Source organism: Hemicordylus capensis, chromosome 3, assembly GCF_027244095.1.
Source record: "Hemicordylus capensis ecotype Gifberg chromosome 3, rHemCap1.1.pri, whole genome shotgun sequence".
Taxonomy (NCBI): domain Eukaryota; kingdom Metazoa; phylum Chordata; class Lepidosauria; order Squamata; family Cordylidae; genus Hemicordylus; species Hemicordylus capensis.
The window spans coordinates 25,468,705-25,484,598 of NC_069659.1; the positions used below are offsets into that span (position 1 = coordinate 25,468,705).

General features: G+C 45.7%; 1 long non-coding RNA gene across 1 annotated transcript in view; it reads right to left on the reverse strand.

Annotated features, from left to right (window-relative positions):
* Positions 1-7,583: 7,583 nt before the first annotated feature.
* Positions 7,584-15,894, reverse strand: part of LOC128351421 (uncharacterized) — a 47,440-nt gene continuing 39,129 nt past the window's right edge. Inside the window, exon 3 of the long non-coding RNA XR_008319768.1 lies at positions 7,584-8,922. This is a non-coding gene — a long non-coding RNA (uncharacterized LOC128351421). The remainder of the gene's footprint in view (positions 8,923-15,894) is intronic.

A 15,894-nucleotide genomic window follows, 5' to 3' on the forward strand; every position in this document is an offset into this window, starting at 1 on the left:
TATCTTGCAGTGCTCACACTTCTAGTCTCTCATTTATATGCAACCAGGGCAGACCCTGCTTAGCTAAGGGGACAAGTCATGCTTGCTACCATAAGACCAGCTCTCCTCTCTTACCTGATTGCTTACCTGATTCAAATGCTGAGGGTTTTCCATTAACATTCATGTTTCATAATGGGAGATCTAATAAAGTAAATAAGCTTGGAATCTTCGCCTTATGGGAAGAGTTCTCTTTTAACAGAACCATGATAATTACAACTAGGTTTATATGAAAATGGAAAATCACACTATTGTTTCATGAAGTTTTTAAATATTTCTCTTTTTTCATGTGTAAAAGTTCATAACATTACTAGAAATTAGACCACATTACAGACACTATTCTGTAGTTTGAACTAGAAGGTTGTTAATGAATGATTATAAGACCTTACTGGAATCAGAAATGGAGAGCCGGTTAGGGTTTTTAAGTAAATGGGAGCAGGATATCAACAGTAAAACCAACAGGGTTTTTTTTTCCCCAATCAGAATTTCAAATTGTCAAGAAACAAACCAAAAAGAAAACCCTTTTAAGATTTTATATGGACAGAACCTAACTCCTCTGAAAATGCAAAAGATATGTCTTATAAAATGAAATGCTTTTAATGGTCCTGCTTTCAAGCTAATGGTTTTAAAAGGTACTATAGCTGTCAACAATTAAGTAATATGGGGAAACCAATTATCATCACAGTGGTGATTAATGTTATATTCCTCCCTTGGGCCTCTTGGCATTGTTGCTGAGATATGCTGGACCCAGGGGTGGCACTACCCTAGACAGACAGGTTCAAAGAACCCAGCCATGAGCCATGGAAGGGCCACGCAAGTCCTCCGGAGTTCATTCTCAGTCAGCATTGGCTGGGTGGGTGCATTTATTTCCATTCCTCTCCCTGCAGACAGGCCGGGAATGTGCTCTGGAGGGCTTACACGGGCCTTCCAGCAATCTGGCCATGTGCACGTGGCATCATGCACAAGGAGTGTCACTGGCACACGCGGCATGTGCATGGTGGGGCCTCTGGGGATGGTGCAGAACCCGGGCTTCCATTCCCAGGCGGGCTCCACCACTGGCTGAACCTGTCATTTGGAGATCTTGAAAATATTCCAAATGATAATGAGGGCAAGAAGTGAGATGGCAAACCTATTGGGGATGAATGGGTTTCTGATACAATCTCAGAAGATAGTAGGCTAAGGAGGTCAAATGTTTACATGGTGAAGCAGACACATTGTTTGCTTTCAGAACAGGAGGTTATCAACAAACCTTTTCAGACTTGCTGGAGACATTGCACAATCTGTGGCACAAGAGGTGCACCTAGGTAATGGGGCACCCAAACCACACCCGCCACAAGGCCCCCCCAACCTGCTTTTGGGGGACCTCCTACAGCCACCCCGTGCCCTCCCCACCATGCCAAACCTCCACCCCCCCCATAATCTAAGCCACCATTAGGGATGTGCACGGACCATTCTACAGGCCTCCGGACCGGTCCGGACATGGGCGGTTCAGTCCGGCAAGATTTGGGTGGGTGGTTCCATTAAGGGCAGGGGGGCTTTACTTACCCCTCCCAACAACGGCACCGTATTTACTTGAGCAATTGGGCGGCAGGATACCTCCCTGCCGCCCGCTTCAATCCCCGCTTGGCTCCTTTAATAACTAAAAATTGGGCAGCAGGATACCTCCCTGCCGCCCCCTTCAAACCCCGCTTGGCTGGCGGCCACCCCCTTCAATCTCCCTGCCGCCCCCAATCCCCCTGCCGCCCCCTTCAATCCCATTCTCCATAGAAAACGGGCGGCAGGATAACTCCCTGCCTCCCCTTTGCGGGCTTGGCTTTTGAGCAGGCAAAGGGGCGGCAGGGAGTTATCCTGCTGCCCGATTTCTAAAAGGAACAACTGCTCCTTTTAGAAAATGGGCGGCAGGATAACTCCCTGCTGCCCCTTTGCCGGCTTGGCTGCAAAAGGCTTTTAAGAAGCTTTTTGCGCACGCGTGCCATTGTTGGGAGGGGTAAGTAAAGCCCCCCCACCTTTAATGGAACCCCCCACCCCAGTGCCGGACCACAGCTCTGCGGTTCCGTGCACACCCCTAGCCACCATGTGTACGGCCGAGGGGTGGTGGCCAGGGAGCAGGCCTCCCATTGCAGCGGTGGCGGATGGAGCGACTGCTGAGCATGTCCATTCGGCCTAGCGGCTCTTGATGACTGCGAGGCATTCCAGTGCACCTGCACAGTTGAAATAGATCATCACAAGCCTGTCACGGGCTTGTGCCAATCTATTTCAACTGCGCAGGTGTGCTGGAGTGCCTCGCAGTTATCAAGAGCCATGGGGCTGAATGGAAAGGCCCAGTTATCGCTCTGTCCACCACCACAGGGGGAGAGGCAAGGCCTGCTTGGCTCACCCTCCAGCTGCCACACCTCAGCTACACACATGGCGGCTTAAATTAGGGGGGAGAAGGAGGTGCAGCAGGGCAGGTACAGAGTTCAGGAGGCTCCCCCCTGGCCATTTGGAGCCCCCCGGACCTTGGAGGCCATAGACCAGGGTCCCAAGGTCCAGGGGTAAGAGCGCCTCTGTCTGGCACGCCTCCTGCTGTGAAATCTCTTCCTTAGTCCACATATGTTGCAGGGAATGGTGCAAAATTATCAGCTATCCATGTTGCACAAGTACAACACTTGTGCAAGCAGCTGAAGAGCACATGAGATTGAGCACCTTCGAGCATCCACTCAGCTACGTGACTTTATTGAGTGGGTGCATCTTTGTTTGTTGCATTAGTGCAACATGAGCCTGGATGACAGCCTCTTAGTTCAATACTGGAATTCAAGATATGCTCAGAATGTCCACTTATAAACTCTGCTCTTTGAAAGAAAGGATAATATTTATATAATTCCACCTGTGAATGGAGAAGGAGAGGGAGTGCATAGTTCTGCTATACGTTACCCTGTGGGATTCCTCAACACACAGGTGCTGCACCCCCAACAGCACTGAATTGAGCCCTGTGCATTTAAGAAATTTTTGTGTGTTTGCAAATGACCAGCAAATGAATATACCTACAATTGGTGAAGTGTTGTAACTCAGTGGGAGAACACATATTTTGCATAAAGAGTCACAGCTTCAACCCTTGGCTTCTCCAGGTAGGATGGGAAAAGACTCCTATCTGAAATCTTAGAGAGGTCCTGCCAGTCAGAGTAGATAATATTGATATAGGTGGACTCGTGGTCTGGCTTATACTGAGTCATATGAACAATTTCATATGTTCAGTTCATGGAACTGTGCAACTAGTTGTGTATGCCCAAGGGAGTTTTAGCTTGTCTTAAATGGCCTGTCATATGACCAACCTTTTTAAAAACTGGATGAATTGTCAACAGCCATTTGTGATATGGTATCAGGGAGACTCTTCTGTTCTAAGTAACAATGTTTTTTTCTAAGTAACAATGTTTTTTACCCCGTTAGGCTTGGCCTAGGCATTGGCCATGCCTAAAATAGCTCTTTGGATCCCAGCCAACTGGAACTAGGCATGTATCAAAGTGATAAACTGTTTCAACATGTGCCCAAAAGGAAAAGACATTTTTACAAATTTTAAATGATGAGGAGCATTATAATGTCCCCTGGGGCAATATCATGAGCAGAAACAGGAAGCATACAGAAGGAGGAAAGCTGTGTCTGATCACCTGTGGGAAGGGAGGTTTTCTGCCTGACCTAAAGACATCCATGTTGCTGGGGATTGCTTCTAGATGCTGTTGTGGTAAATCTTCAGTCAACAATGATCAGCACTTTCTAGAAATCCATCAACACTATTCTAATCAAAGCAGAAGGAAACAATGTTAAAGGAATATGAGGCTTAAGAAGAACAACAAGAGGAAAGTTATCCATGGATAAATTTATATAGAATACAGAATAAGAATGGATTCGAATTAGTATGTTATTTACAGTATAACTGAAGTATAATCTCTCAGCCAAGAGATCTCAAGTCTGGGATAGAAATGTGTATGTATAATGAAATTATTACCATGTAAATGGCTTATTTAACTATTCATAGAAATCCAATGTAAAATTATTGGCTTACATACTGCATACAAGGCAACAGTAGGAGCACCACCCATGCCGCTGCTGCTGCTGCTGTTTGTGTCTGTGTGTATAAACACTGTCACCACTAGGGATGTGAAAAACATTTCAAAGTCTAAACATTTTGACTTGAAATGGGCTGTTTTGAGTGTTTTGAGCTCAAAACAAAAAACTCTTTAAATAAAGAGCCTGTTTTGAACTCAGAACCCTGTTTTGATTCGAAATGTTTTGCAATTTTGGAGGCCTGTTTTTCCCTTGCAGATTGGTTTTTTGGCACTGGCTTCAGATTGGCTTGTGATCTCCTTGCTTCTTGGTTGGCTTGATATAATAAAAATCAAGTGTTGTGATGGGCGAATGTGACCCCATTGGCTGGGGAGAGGGAGGAGGGATCCCCAAAGGAGGGAGTTTCAAAATGTATTCAAAGGGACTGGGAGGCAAAACCCTTTATAGTGTGCCTCTCTTGAAGAGCATACATTGGTGAGGAAGAAGGGAAGTTTGATTTTGTGGTTTTCTCCACACCGAGTATAATATGCTGTGCGATTGCTGCTATAACTATCTGGTTTTGCTGGATCTCAGATTGACAAAAGTAGAATTGAGATGCCTTCCTTCCTTGAGTTGTGGTTTGTTTTGTTTGTGAGATAGTGTTGTGGTAAGAAATGGTCAGTGGCAGCTCTGTTTGTGTGTAATATTCTTTGGTGATTTCTGTGGTGAATTCCATATCTGGGTGTGAGACTAACTTGTGGTTTTAACCATCAAGGGGAAAGTCTCCTGGATCCCATATAGGCCCTCCATTTGCAGCCAGCCTTTCCTGATCTAACAGCTCTTTTCTTGAGTGTTTACCTGCAGTTGCTGCCCTACTAGAACCAGATATGGATAGCTGCTGACATACTGGATAGTTCTCCATGGCCAAAAAACTTGAAACATTTTGAGTTTTGTTCCATAGAACTATCCCTGCAGAACACCCATGTTTTCCAATGGGCATCCCATTGCACAACTGTTCTTGTGCATTATTATGCTGGGGTCATACTGCGCTGGTGTGCAACAGCATTAACAGTGTTCACACTTGGTCCCAGAGCATGGTGTAAGGGCACACAATACAGCCACCTTCCTGAAGCTAAGCAGGTCTTGGTATGGTCAGTGCCTGGATGGGAGACCCATATATGCCACCTTTGGGGATGGAACTGTAGCTCAGTGGAAGAGCATCGCAGGAGTTCCCTCCCTGGCATCTCCAGGGAGGCTTTACACACAGGGCTTTTACTCCGAATCTCATCCAGAATGGAGTGGGCCAGTCCACATATTATCTGCATTTACCCCCAAGTCCCTGCAGGCTATCAGGGATGAGTGCAGACATGACTCCGTTTCCCCCTGAATCAAGGCTGTGCATTCTGGCTTAACCCAAAGTATATCCAGCTTTTTAAAATCCTGTATTTCCAGCAGCTTTTGAAAAAAACACAATGGTTTTCTTGAATGTGCGGAGGGGCCATTGCTGATAATTTGGCTTACTTGCCTTTCATGGGTTTGTTTTTAAAAAATGTCTGCTGGGTGGACTTCCATAACACCAAGTATCAGCAAAAGAGGGTCTGACAGCTCAGTCTGGTGTGTTCTGCGAGTGATTTGCAATTGCAAGCACTGGGGGCGGGGGGAGGTGTTGTGGCAGATTGATGCAATTCTGTGAAGTCCAGAAGGGGAGGGGAAAGGAAAGAGACATTCTTGAGTTAAATGCAAGCACAAGCAAAATGTGTTTCTTCCTATGCTTTCAAGTTTGGTCACCTAGGAACACAGCTTACATATGCAGATGTTTGGAAGCTTAACCATGGAGATTGCAGGTTGGAGTTCTGTTGTTTTGGCTTGTCACTTTTGTGGGAATCCGGCTGGCTGTCAAGCTCCAAAAAAAGTAATGCTCAAGGGAGGCGTCTCGCACCTCCTGCTGGGATGTGATTGGTTGGAGGGGGAAAACGGAACAAGCAGTGGAAATGCAAATAGGAGAAAGGATCATCAGGAGTGCGGGGAGGAACCCACGGCTATGTGAACTGTCCATCTAATCCCCCAAACTAACTGCCTCAAATCTACATGAAGTAGATTCGCTCTTTGGATACCCTGCAGCATAAAGCCATGTGTGAATAACTCCCAGGCAGGGCTGGGAAAGACTCATGCCCGAAACCTTGGAGAAACTGCTGCCAGTCAGTGTAGAAAACACTGAGCTAGATGGACATACGTAAGAAGAGCTCTACTAGATCAGGCCCAAGGCCTATCTAGGCCAGCATTCTGTTTCCCACAGTGGCCTACCAGATGTCTCTGGGAAGTCCACAAGTAGGAGATGAAGACATGTCCTTTCCCTTGCTGTTACTCCCCTGCAACTGGTATTCAGAAGCATCCTGCCTCTGAACCTGGAGGTAGCTTATTACCATCAAGACTAGAAACTATTTATAGACCAGTCCTCCATGAATTTCTCTAAACGCCTTTTAAATCCATCCAAGCTGGTGGCCATCACCAAGTCCCATGGCAGAGAATTCTATAAATTAATTATGTGCTGTATGAAAAAGTGCTTCTTTTCCCTAAATTTCCTGGAAACCAGTTTCACAGGATGACCCCTGGTTCTAGTACTGTGAGACCAGTGATATGATTGGTACAAGGCAGCTTCCTATGTTCCTACATATACACATGCAGCAGCATAGGGCATGCTTCTATCACTGGCTTTGCCTTACACAGTATGTGAGTCAATAAACACAACAGGAGGAACATTCAAGGATGTTCCTAAAAGGTTGCAGTCCTCCACTCAATGATGTGGGAATAATTATTAAGATGCATGAAACAAATAGAAAAATAAGAAAGTGATATGTGCAATCTGAGTGAAAAGCAGGAGAAGAGAAAATTCACCTGGAATATTTCCAGATGGGGCATTTTGCTCACTTCTCATCTGGAATGGAAGGTGTGTGTTCACATGTCAGCCAGATTTACCCTGAAGTCCCTGTAAGCTATTGAAAAGCACTTCACACACGATATGGATTTTTCATTGGGCATCAGAACATAGCCCAATCTTGGGATAAAAAATCCACTTTTTGCATCAGGTTTTTTTTAAAAAAATTGAAGGCTTGCAGTAAACCCAGATTTGCTTTCTGGAAATGCTGCTGGAGCAAAAGAGAAGGGAAAAGGTACATAAATGCTATTATGAGAAGGAAAAACCCAGAGTGTTTAAGGGAGTGATGGAGTCTTCATGGAAGTGCTTGAATAAATCGGGAAAATATCTTGAAACCATGTGCTGCACTCACTTACAGGGGGGTAAGCAGAAAGATGACAGGAACAGCCAAATGAATGTAGCGCCAAGTTGCTAAGGAACTAAAGAGATGGGTTCAGAGTGACCAGTATAGGAAACAGAAAAAAATTCAAAACATCTCAGAAATCAAAGTGGCGGGGGGCAGGGGGCAACCTAATACTCTGTAGCCAACATTTTTATTACTCCTATAAATTGAGAGCGCTTAATCAACAACATACTTTTTGTGCATAGAATAGTGTTTTTGTAGCATCTCAATTCTTACAAGTAAAGCTGCAATTGAATAATGGTTGTAAATCCTAATAGTAGTTAACTGTGACTCATTTTTTCCAGAGGACAGGAACATATGAAGCTATCTTACACTGAGTCAATCCATTGGTACATCAAGTTCATTATTATCTATACTGATTAGCGGCAGCCCTCCTGGTTTTTGACAGGAGTCTTTCTCAACCCTACGTGCAGATGCCATTGAACCTGGGATGTTCCGCATACAAAGCAGATGCTCTTCCTCTGAGCTATGGCTCCATCTTCTCTAATTCTAAGGGTAGTAGGGGGTGTGGATTCATTTTTGGAACAAATGGACCTTGAACTGCATGGGGCCCATATATCCTAATACATTTATCCCTGTCGTAATCCCATGTCACTAAATCCTAATACATTTTAGCTTCATAGGTTGTGAAAAATAATTTGCTAAAAAGCCATTATTCCATGAAGACAAACTCTCAAGTCTTGGCCTTCTGTATGACCTCTGCTTTGCCAGCATCTTTGTACCTTTCCTTTGTTCAAAAAACTCTGCATTAAGAAAGTGTTTTGGCGTTTCGGTTAATAACCTGGCCCTGGCCACTTTCCCCATAAAGAGGTCATTCTCATGACCAGGAAGGCCAAGAGGCAGGAGGGTGGCTGGGAAGGCTGCAGAAGCCCATCTTCCCCACAGATGATCTCCAAGGTCCATTTGGGCACATGGATTGAGTGCCCAGATGGTCTGCTGCTGCCCCAAGCAGCGTAGAGGTTCAGGGATTAGGACACATTGTCCCAGGCCCCAGAAAGCTCGCAATGCACTGAGTATGTGTTGCATTGTGGGGAACCCCCACCCCCGGTGATAGCCAGTTGCCTGCTCCTGTGCCAGTGCTGACTGGGAGCAGCCAGCACTTGCACACAAGCAGCTAGCCCAAGTTAAGGGTGTGCTCATGCCTTTAACATCAGCTAACCAGTGGGCCCCATAGGCAGGTTTGCTGCTGATGTGCTGCTGGGATCCTCGTAGATCCAGGTGGTTCTCATGGGCAGCCAAGTCCATGGTCTTGGCTGCCTTAGCCCAGACTTGGCTGCTCATAAGAACAGCTTCAAAGTGTAATTATTTCACAAGTCACTTCTTCTGAGGTTCATTTGGGCCCCTGGTAAAGGATATCATTAACAAAGAGTTCAGCACTGAGATCCTTTGGAGACACTTAGGCAGTATCAAAATGTAGATCCTATCTGCTCTTCAGTCTTGGTAGGAGATTGTGGTGGTCGTTCATAAAACTGCATCAGCATTGCCTTCAGACTGCTCATATGTTTTCTCATCTCCTAAATTAAAATCCCTGTAAAGAAGAAGGAGGAACATTTAGGCTTGTTTAGAATACCCTACCTACTATAATTGCCAAGATGATCAATTAGTTTTCTTATGGAAGAAACACCTGGTCCCGTCACTATCAAGAGTCTGCTAAGCTTACTACTTAACTTACAAAGCAAGTACAACTGGTCCTGTCACTAGCAAGAATCTGAAGAGAGAAATATTCAAGGCTCCCTTTTCTCTTTCTCCAGAAGTTGTAATGAAACAATACAAAAGTAATTACTTTTTAAATCCTTATATCCAGTCTTTCTGCATAATGCTGTATTCAGTACTGCATAATCAAATACATAAAAATGCAACAAAATGCAATATAAAACAAGAACACAATATAGATTAACAGCAGACTAAAAATCACACAGCAAAAGACCACATTTCTCAAAAGGTTGCTGAAATAAAATATTCTTCGGTGTTTACTTAGAATCATGCAGTAACTGTACCAGGCAAAGGGGAGGAAATCTGGTCTTGGGGTAGCAAGCATGAATTGTTTCTTTGGCTAATCAAGCGCTCCCTTAACCCCATTTTTGTGCTCCTGTGTCAGCTGACACACTCAGGAGGAGGGGGGATCCAAATAATGCACTGCACACTCACATGGTGCATGATGGGAGCTCCAGGGGCGAGGCAATGTGAGGCAGTGCCTCCCTGCACCGCGCCCCTCAGAGCTACTGGCAGGAGCCAGTGCTCATCTGGGTGGGCAATCCACCCACCCAAGGAGGGACAGCTGCTTCTCTGCAGGGAGGCTGAGTGTAACCTGCTCTCCCCACAGACTGCCCTGGAGCTCTTCTCACTGATCGTGAGAAGAGATCCAATGAAGTCATTTACACAATCAAAAACAGTGTTCTACCCATGTTTGGGAACTGTGTGTACTCCCAATTTTCAGTTGTGCAGAAACAAAGTAAGCAGAAAACCTTGGTAGAAGTAATTGTGCAGAAGCAAGGTAGGAGGAAAACCTGGTAGAAGTGATAGTGTGGAAGCAAAGTAGGAGGAATGCCTGGGTAGCCTTTCCTCCTACATTGCTCTCACACAATCATTTCTAACCAGGTTTTCCCAACTATTTTCTTACCTTGCTTCCACACAACCAAAAATTGGGAGCACACATAGCTCCCAAACACAGACAGAACAGTTTTTGATAGTGCAAATGACCTCTATATGTGAGCGCTATAAGATATTCCTCTTAGAGGATGGGGCCATAACTCAGTGGAAGAACATCTGCTTGCATGCTTGCAGAAGGTTTCAGGTTCACTCCTTGGCAACATCTCCAGGTAGGGCTGCCTGTAACCCTGGACAATACTCAGTGAAGTGGACCAGTCTGTGTCAACTGGAGAGTGACCAGCATGGAGTTAAGCCCAAGTGCAACCAGAATGGTGGCCAGAAGCATTCACAAAAGTAGGATGTAAAGGAAGTTCTGACTGCAGAACATTCTGACTCAAAATGGGCCGTTTCTGATGTTCCCAGCAAAGAAAAGAACACTCTTCAAATGAAGGACATGTTCTGAGATCGGGACGGAACAACCCCATGTCGTCCCTGCTAACTCGGCAAAGAGGCACCTTTTAACATGGTGATTCTCTTTATTTAGCAGTGGGAGAGTAACTGGCCCTATCCACCCACAGCACAGTACCTCCAGTGACTGTTGCTGGTGTCTATCTGATGTTTCTTTTAGATTGTGAGCTGTTTGAGGACAGGGATCCATCTTATTTATTTGTTATTTCTCTGTGTAAACCGCTCTGAGCCATTTTTGGAAGGTTGATATAGAAATCAAATGAATGAATGAAATGAACGAATGAGGTCAGAACGTTCTGAGCACCATTTTGGATTCCCAAATGATGGTCTTCTGGCCTCTGCACACGTGCAGTGGTCATTTGCATGATCAGCACCACCACACAAATGGCTGTTGCTCTTGCGCAGAGGCCAGATGAGCACCATTTTGGAATCCAAAATGGCACTCAGAACATTCTGAGTCAGTATTGAGTTGTTCCATCAGAATAACAGGCTCACCTTGTTGCTCCAGTGGAAGAATCTCAGGATTTTGCATTCCAATCTTGGGACAGAATGCAAAATCTGTTTTGTGCACATCCTTAGTAGGCACTATGCACTGGCACTGCCTGAAGAAGGCGGGGCGTTGGGGTTGGGGTGTGCATGAACCGCAGTCCGAGCACCAGTATGGCACCCTAGATGTACATGGTGGACAGTTGAGTGTATACGCACAATGGTGGGGAAGCAACTAGAAAAATGTCATCCTGGTTCAGATGTATCCCTCCTGTACCAAGTTCAAATCAATTTTAAGCCTGTTCTTCCTCTTTGTTCAAAGATTTGTGCTCTTATATGGTTCATGATCTTGGAATTGGAATACAAAGCATTATTTCTTTAAGTTATCCTCTGTACTCTTCCCTCCGCCCCCTTCTGGATGAGCACACATGGGTAAGTGAAATAAGTGAAATGCTCAGGCTTCTCTGACTCTGACAGATTTCCTATACATACAATTCAGTACAATTCATTTCTTGATTCACAGGCTATAAAATGTATCATAAATCATACAGTATATGACACCAATCATGACAACAATCATGTGTTCTCCAAAAGACAACACATCAGTTTCTTTCAGAATAAGTGATAACCATTTAGATCAGGAGTAGACAACCTTGTTCTCCAGCTGCTGTTGAATTACAACTCCCATCATCCCTAGCCATATGGGCAGAGATGCTGGGAGTTGTAGTTCAATAACACCAGACAGCCAAGGTTGCCTACCCCTGATTTAGAACTTTTCTCTGAGTATATGGAACAATGAAGCAAATAATGTACTAAATTCTAAATAATCATAGCATCACATTTGCACAGACTGTTTTCCCCCAGAGAGTACTTTGTTGGGAAAAGCATGAACATGTAGATTGCCATGAGTGATGATCACATATATTATAGAAAGTTGCAGCCAATCTAATGTAGGGAATCTATTATATTTGAAGAAGCCCTGATTTACAAGGGAGAGACTTCTATAATGTGAAACAGACAGGCTTTTAAAAGTGGTCTCCATTGTCCCATGGATGCAGTAGGTACCAGTTTATGAAAGAGCTTTGAAGAGGCTTATGCTCTTCCAACCTTGCCTTTGTCTACTTCTCCATATTTTGTTCCAATGATAGAGAAGGCGTCTCTCTGTGATCACTTTAATCCAGCAGAAGTGTTTACCAAAACTGCCCTGAGATGCTGGCTAGACACCTCAATTATGCTTTTGGCTTAGAGTGGGGAAATTAGCTGGGCTAGAGGGAACTGTTTGATTCCAGTATCACATTAGAGCAAGTTCAGTGTTTTGGGGAAAGGAGGAAGCACAAATTCAGTGCCATTGTTTTATTAAGGGTAGATGGGGGTAGAGAATGCAAAAGCTCAATTAGGCGAGACAATAATTCTGAACTAATATTCTAAGCAAGAATATGGCTGGCAATAATTTAGCTTGAAGTCCTTGTCAGCTTGGCTAAGATGCTTATACCTGAGCCTGACAAGGCTTGCCAAGGAAAGTGCTTGAAAGTGGGGAGGTAGAGGAAGGAGGGAGGTTGTGAGGAGACTAAGAAGGGTGAAAGGTCAGTTTATGTATCCTTCCCTGGATCGTTGGTGTGTTCATTGCATCTTGGTTGGTCTCTTCTGGCAGGGAACAGGCAGAAAAGTGGGAAAGAAAAGTGAGGAGCAAGGCTACAAGTCGCCGATATGAGAGTCTGTAGTATAGTGATCCAAACGGATTCCCAAAACATGTGCTTTGGCTAGAGGTAGGTATACCTCGAAATGTGCCCTGAGGCAGTTTCCAAGTCATGCTGTCTACCCAGAGGGTAGCAGATTCCATTCAAGAAGCTCATTGCTACTTGAGCATAATCTGGTTGAGTGGATCTTGTCCAACAAAGGGAAGGGTACAGTTATGGAGATCGGAGATGTACCCATAACATGTGCTGCATGTTGAACAGAGCTGCGCTGAATTGACTATCTAGAGAACAAGATGCCCTAGGTGTACAAGATTACACATCCTCAGCTTTGATGCACTCATTTCTCTGAGTCCCTTCCAGCTAAATTCTTAATTTAGAATGGGTTGGGAAATGAACCACTTATCTCTGTGCCTCTCGAGGAGTGCTCCCCTGTTATCTCTTGTGAAAGAGAGGGTTTTTTTCCTTTGATCAATTTGCCTTTTGAAATAGAGTCTGCTTGCCAGCTTCTACCTTCTCTTGTAAAAGAGAGAGGGGTGGGGGCATCCCATTTAGTCTTAGCTGTTCTGACCTTGGGGTACGTTGCCCCATGCTTTGCTCAAGCTGAGTGGCCAGTTGTGCGTCTTGCTAAACCCAGGCAGGTGAAAAGTTCATGAGCCCATGAACTGCAGCATCTAAAATGGAGACTGTGTACTTACAGTCCTACATAGTTAGCACAATCACATAGAGGGGTGCTCTCTGGGCTACCCCGAAATCATAATGTCTGGCACCAGGAGCCAAAGTATTGATGCACACTGAGCTATCTGGAGGGCATCACTGGATAGCCCATCACTGGACAAGGAAAGTCCCAGTCTGTATTTTCCAGGTGATACCCACACTGCACATGTGCAGAGACCTACAACAGTTTGCAAACTGACGACAGCATAGCTGAATTTGAGATAAAAAGATTTTTTTGGGTGATGTATTTTAGTGAGTTCCTCCTCCTCCTCCTCCTCCTCCTCCTCCTCCTCCTCCTCCTCCTCCTCCATCATCATCCAATACAACCATAGGTCTGGATAAGGTACAGTTCGCCATGGCCTCAGCCTCATCATAATAGCAGCTTTCCAAAGTTACAACCCAACAATCTGCTGGAGAATTCTCACTTTGTGGAAGTGTTTTCACGGGCCTCTTCCATGGGTGGCCATAACGCGAGAAATGGTCCTCACTTGCACTGTAATCAGTGGGATGAAGTCCTGTGGATTTCAGTAGGACAACACCAGCACACTCTGTACTGCATCCAGTGTCTCCAAATACAGTCTTTTACTCAAGCAAATGGCTCCCAACAATGTGCCTGCAGAAAGCTCCGTTCTCCCCCACTTCTTTGTTCCAGGACTTTTCAGCTATGAAGATTTGTTATCCTCTCTCCAGGAAAACTATGCACTACTTTTACCGAATGTGCCTATTGACTGGGCAATAAGAATTATTAACTGAATCTCTCGATAATTCTCTCAGCTCTTCTTCAGTCTCTTGATAATTCTCTAATGCTCTTCTTTCAGGGCCAGACTACGTGTGACGTCAAATGCATTAGTGTCACTGCCCCATCCCCCAGCTGCTCTTTGCCCTAGGAGTGAAGCTGCTACAGGCTGGGGGTTCCTGAGATCTTTTTTTTAAAAAAACATTCCAGCTTCAGGAGAGGGCACTCTGGATCATGACCACAGTCCGGGAGAGGGTGAACCCTTTGCCGCCTCCATGTTCCAGATCCAAATGACTCCCACATACAGTGGCGTATGGGGGGGCTGGGGGGGCACGTGCCCCAGGCACCACCCCGGTGGGTCACGTGGGGGGCGCCAAAAAGTGTCTTTCCCCCCGCCACCCCCCCTGGATCGCCCGCCAAGTGTGGCGGCGGGCGTGCGGCAGCAATTTGGCGGCGGGTCGCCCACCGAGTGTCAGCGGCGGGTCGCCCACCAAGTGCAACGGTGGCTGGTGTGGTGGCTGGCGGCATCCCATGGCCTGTGTAGCAGCAGCGCGGAGTGCAGGCAGCGATGCCGAGCTGAGCAGCCCGGCGTCGGCATCCCAACTGCACAGGCGCACCTGCACTCCGTGCCGCCACTACACAGGCCATGGGATGCCGCCAGCCACCACACCAGCCACCGCCGCACTCGGTGGGCAACCCGCCGCCGCCACTCGTGAACCGCCGCCGCCGCCGCATTGCCGCCTCCCTGCCACCGCCGAATCGCCGGCCGCCGGGCTAGGCCAGGTATGTGGGGGCGGGGGGGGCACCATTTCAGGGCCATAGCTAGCCCTGGGCGCCGTTTCCCCCCGGTACGCCACTGCCCACATATGCTATTTGCTCTAGAAGGAAGCTGCCATTGATGCTGTGGCAGCTTCCCTCTTAGGGCAAAGAGCAACTGGTGGGAGGCAGTCTTGGGGCCCCAGTCCTGGAATTACTTCCTGGGGCAAAGAGCAGCTAGGAGGCCCGGAGCAATTTGCATAAGCTGCTTGTCCTGGATATGAAGCTGCCACTGGTATCCCAATGCTTTGAAAATTGACGAAGACTCTCTACTTTCTAGATAGACTTGAGTTGTTGTTGTTGTTGTTGTTTGTTGTTGGCCTGCATACTGTGCAATGCAATATGCACATTGTGACATTGCAAGCATGCAGTTGTGCAACCACAATTGCGCAAAACACTTTTACACAAAAGTAATCTCATTGAAAATAGGGATCATAGTATAAAAGGGAGATCATGTTATCAAAAGAAAGACCCCAGCACAGCCACTGGAGGGCTACTATGCTGGGGTTGGATAGGGAGAGTTGCTCTCCCCTGCTAAACATAAAAGACACAATTTAAAAAGTACCCAGTTAGCAAGGGCTAGTTAGGATGATTTGTGGGAGATCCATTAATGTGGGATGGCGCTTTCCCTGGTGAGATTGCTTGCTGATGCTGACTGATTGTTATTTCATGCTGCTTGATTTGTTAATTTTGTTATGTTTTCAGTGTTGATGTTACTGCTATTTTAAAACTCTTGTTACTTTTATAGCTGTTTTAAGCTGCTTCAGGGGCCCTTTTTCAGCTGAAAAGTGGCATATGCATTTTAGAATAAATAAATACAATCTAGTTTTACTGGTATGCTTGAGCATATGTTTTTCTTAAAGTGCTAGTAGTGAGAAGAACGAAATACAAAACAGCAGAGCAACTGATGCGCCTTATTGTTCTTCCACAAACACATGCATAGGTTTCTTTGATTTTACTTTATTTATTTATTTTAGTTCTTCCTCCATCATCT